Consider the following 4,703-nt stretch of genomic DNA (forward strand, 5'->3'; position numbering starts at 1 on the left):
AGCCGCAGCCAGGTGCGCCCCCGGCACGCGATCCCGGGTCCCCGCCGGGTCGTCAGGCGCAGCAGCCCAGGCCACGCCCTCGGTGCCGCGTCACGCCCCGAGGTGTCCTCCTCGGGCTCCAGTGCCTGAGGCGGAGGCGCCTCGGCTCACTCGGGACGATCTCGCGTGCAGCGCCGCCCGCTGCGGCACCCCCATGCCACCGCCACCAACCTCGGTGAACGGCCGCCTCCTAGGGGCGGGGTGTCCGGCGGGGCGGGGCCGGGCGAGCCTGAGGGAGGGGGGTGGTAGAGGAGGGGCTGGAGAGCGGGAGGGAGAACCGGACCAGACCCGGAGGGCACGGACCCTGAGCGTCTGCAAGCAGGTCACCCCAAGAAACTATGGAGGCCTCACGGAGCCCTTGAGGGTGCGGGCTCGGTGACACCATGATACCCTGGACCGGGCATCCTGAAAAGTAGTCTTTTTTTTTTTTTTTTAATGTGACACGGAGAAGACACAAATCTCTCCCTGGAGACCGCGGCCGGGTGGATCCCCAGACGTCGAGCCGGCGGTGGAACTGGACAGCATTGACCAGGACAGACGAGGACCCATCGCAGACCTCAGCCCGCGTGCTGCGTCCCGTTGGGCGCCAGCAGGACTCCTGGACATGGATTATCTCGGCTGCAGCCTGAGGACAGCGGGCTGCAAGGGGCTGGTGTGACTCAGCGGCACCGCCATCGGTCTGCACCCCGGAGCCGAGCCTGGGAACCCCGGAGTCGTCGCTGTTGACGCATGCCTCCGAGAGGACCGTCTCGCGCAGCCCTTCCCGCCGTTCCCCTCCTAAAGCATGGGGGACACAGCCTTAGAGCCTAGCCAGGTGGGGAGACAGCGGGTAGGAAACGGAGCTTTGCCTACAGCGCATGCTCCTGGGCTTCGGTCTGGGCGGGTTCTCCAGCCCAAAGCCTGTCTGAATTCAGAGAGGCTCCACTGATTGGTCCGACTGTCTAGCCACCCCACCCTGTCAGCAGGTCCTACCTGCCCGGTCCGCCACCTGGCTTGGGAGGCCTTCAAAATGAGGGGCGGGGCGATTTCTCAGGACACCTCGTGGTCAAGTTTCTGGAGACTTTTTGGAAAAAAGTTGGAATTGCGACCCACCTCCCCCAAAAGCTAATTTTAAAGGGGAAGGGCGAAAATGACCTAGTTATAGAGCGTAAGACAACCTCCATTACAGACTTAATGAGCAGGCCTGACACAGTAAGACCTGGAGCTCAGGCATGCAGTTGATACTCAATAAATGCTTGCTGGAATGGCTTCTTTTCCCCTATTGAGTTGAATCCGCAGGATGTAACACTGAACGAGCCTGCCAGGTTGAAAGATTTTTTTTTTAATTCCTTGTTTTAAGTTTTTTGTTGTGTTTTTTTAGTTTTGGTTATGTGTGTGGTGTTCATGGAGGCCAGGACTTTTTTTTTTTTTTAATTACACTTCAGATTTTTTTTCTCCTCTGTGAAAAGCTGGAATAGCCTAGACATTTGTCAGAGTAGAACAACGTGATAATAGAGCTGGAGCAGGCCAGCCACACCCTGCTTTTTGTGGCAAAACTAACAGTTTTGTCTGACTGTCCATGACTTGTGTTTGTGGCTCTGAGCTTCACTGGAGATGGCAGCCCTGGTATATGAACTGAGATACTAGTCTGGATCACGGAACCCTCTGAACTCAACTGTCTAAGAAGCCAACTGGACCCCAGCTGCATTACAGCGGCTAACAGGTCTTAATTAAACGAAGGATCTGGATCTGGCCTATAGGTCAGTCTGCAAAGACAAAGAGTTCTCTCCAGGGTTTTGTTTTGTTTTTTTCTGTTTGAATGTTTTGTTTTCTTGAAACAGGGACTCTGTAGCCCAAGCTGCCCTCAGATTCAGGGCAATCCTCCTGCATCAGCCTTCCAAGTCCTGAGGTTGCTGCTGCAAGCTATAACACCTAAGTACAAATGCTTTTTAAAATCCCAGTCGGTCCTGCATAGTGGTGCACACCTCTAATCCCAGTACTCAGAAGGCTGAGGCAGCCTGATCTTAGGTTCAAAGCCAGCTGTGTCTACAGGGCCAGTTCCAGGACAGTGTGGCTCTGTAGAGAGAACTGTCTTTTAAAAAATAATAATAAGCCAGGTGGTGGTAGCACAAGCCTTTAAGCACTCGGGAGGCAGAGGCGGGCAGATCTCTGTGAGTCCAAGGCCAGCCTGATCTACAAGAGCTAGTTCCTAGACAGGCTTCAAAGCTATAGGAAAACTTTGTCTTGAAAAAGCAAAAATAATAATCCCAGAACCGTATTACCCTATCACCAGCTCTTTCCTGAAGAGACAGACTCATAATAGGAGGTGGTCCTTCAGCACAGAAGTGCCACCGATCCTCAGATATGGCTTGAAATCTTTCTGGAGTGAATTAATGGCTGCTCCCTGTAAACAGGGTGCCAACGACAAACCCAAGTACGGTTACATGGAAGTCCAGCTTGGGAAACAATGAGTTTATCGGTTCATTTCCCTGTGTAAGGAGCTACTTACAGGAGCGTCGCTCTCTTGAAGCGATGACGCGCACCGCCCTTGGCTTCGGTTCAGCAAGCACGAGGAATGCCGGGAACCTTCCAGCACTATATAGGCTCTCTCCTCGAGAGACTGCGGGGACCACGTGCAATTAGGGCAAAATTACGTACGGCTGCTAAGCCATGCAGGGAGCGTGGCTGGAATCTCCCATGGGGGGTCCAGTTAGTGTCTCCGCTCCTTCTATGAGGAAACGTAAGTGATCAGAAGACCGCATCTTGTTGGTCATTGCGAGCAGTTGCAGCTGCTCTATTATATAAGGTGGTCATTAGTTCCAAGGACGCCCCAACGAGTCAGGCGCTCTTGGTGGGTGGGGTTTAAAATGCCAACATCTACTTTATCTTGAGGGAGGAGCCTGACCTTTTCAAATCTAAAAGAAAGTTTCCTTTGTGTTGGCAATGAGTCTAGCAAGTACTGAAGACATTTAATTATAGTCAGGCTTGAGATTTTTGCATATAAATGACTAGCGCAGACAAGTATTTACAGTTCAAGCTATTACCCACCTTTTGACGACCTTTCTGCGTCACGTCTTATTCACCTTAAGACGCACACCTGTTCTAACGACACATTAGTTCTGTTTGGTTTCTGAAGTGTCTCCTCAATAGTAAGAGGTCTCCATTTATGATGCACCTGCCTCAAGCTCCCATCCTGGGGTTACAAGCATTCTTTAGACACCTGGAAATGTGGTTTGCCTTAAACCTCTTTCAGAAGTCTTGAAAGAGCATATCTATTTTCAGAAAGAAGAAAAAGTAACCTGCTAAGAGTGGGTACTCCCAGGAGCTGTCGAGGTGGCTGCTCTTCCAGAGGACCGGAGTTTTAATTCCCAGCATCTACATGGAGACCCACAACCGCCTGTCACTCCAGCTCTGGAGAAATCAGTGTCCTCTTTAACCTCCAAAGACACAGCTCATACATGTTCATCCACACAGGCAAGCACACGTACATACACATAAGTAAGGCACCAACTCATACATGCACATTTGTACAAACACATACATACACATGCATACATGCAAGCACACGTACATAGACATAAATAAGGCACCAACTCATACATGCACGTTCATACAAACACACGTACATACACATGCATACATGCAAGCACACGTACATAGACATAAATAAGGCACCAACTCATACATGCACATTCATACAAACACACGTACATACACATAAATAAGGCACCGAATCATACATATTCACTCATACAGACAAACACACGTACATACACATCCATACAGACAAACACACGTACATACACATAAATAAGGCACCGAATCATACATGCACACTCATACAGGCAAACACACATAAATACACATAAATAAAAATTGAAAGTTAAATCTTGGAAAAATAAGCCTGCTTTTCAAGAGTAGGGACAAATTATAAACAGCCAGAATGATATCAAGGCTAAATAGAAAATCCAAAGCGCTGCTGAAGTCCTGACAAAGGCAAGGCATGCCGTTCTACATAAAAGAATCTAAGGAAAGTACACACATGCAAAAACCTACTAAAAATAATAAACCAGGTTTGCAGTGTTGTAAGACATGAGATTTACATCCAAAAAGCATTTTGTTTTATATGTTAGCAATTGAACAATCCAAAACAAATTAGGAAAACAATTCAACCTACAGTACCATCAAAAAAGATTAAGTTTTGCCTATAACAAATCCAAGACTCGTACATTAAAAACTAGAATCTGTGATTGAAAGACAGTGCAGAGGGGCTTGTTATGACATCAAGCCATTTTACAAAACATAATATTATTAAAAATAAAGGCAAAGTATAGTGGCACTGCCTATGATCCCAGCATCCAGGAGGCGAGGCAGGATTATATATTTAAGACCAGCCTGGATGGAGTGTGTTCTAGGCCAGCCTAAGCCAATAGGGAAACTTTGTCTCAAACAATAAATTGTTCAAATGAAAACAGTCTCCCAGTTAACATATGTGCAATCCCTATCAAAATTCCATCATGGATGAACAGATAAGCAAAACATGGTCTCTCCATGCAAAGAGAAACCACTCAGCTACAAGAACATATACTATTTTATGTTATAATGTACATGACCTAAAAACCAGAATGTTGAGTATAAGCAATCAGATGCAAAGGTCACTCAACCCGTGATTTGATGAATACAAA

The 4,703-nt window shown here is 48.1% G+C and overlaps 1 long non-coding RNA gene across 1 annotated transcript; it reads left to right on the forward strand.

Moving 5' to 3' along the window:
- Positions 1-291: 291 nt before the first annotated feature.
- On the forward strand, positions 292-1,286 carry LOC113457040. The gene is made up of 2 exons (XR_003377697.1): positions 292-853; positions 1,005-1,286. It is a non-coding gene; the product is annotated as an uncharacterized LOC113457040 (long non-coding RNA).
- Positions 1,287-4,703: the final 3,417 nt, after the last annotated feature.

This window comes from Microtus ochrogaster, chromosome 17, assembly GCF_000317375.1.
Source record: "Microtus ochrogaster isolate Prairie Vole_2 chromosome 17, MicOch1.0, whole genome shotgun sequence".
Lineage (NCBI taxonomy): Eukaryota > Metazoa > Chordata > Mammalia > Rodentia > Cricetidae > Microtus > Microtus ochrogaster.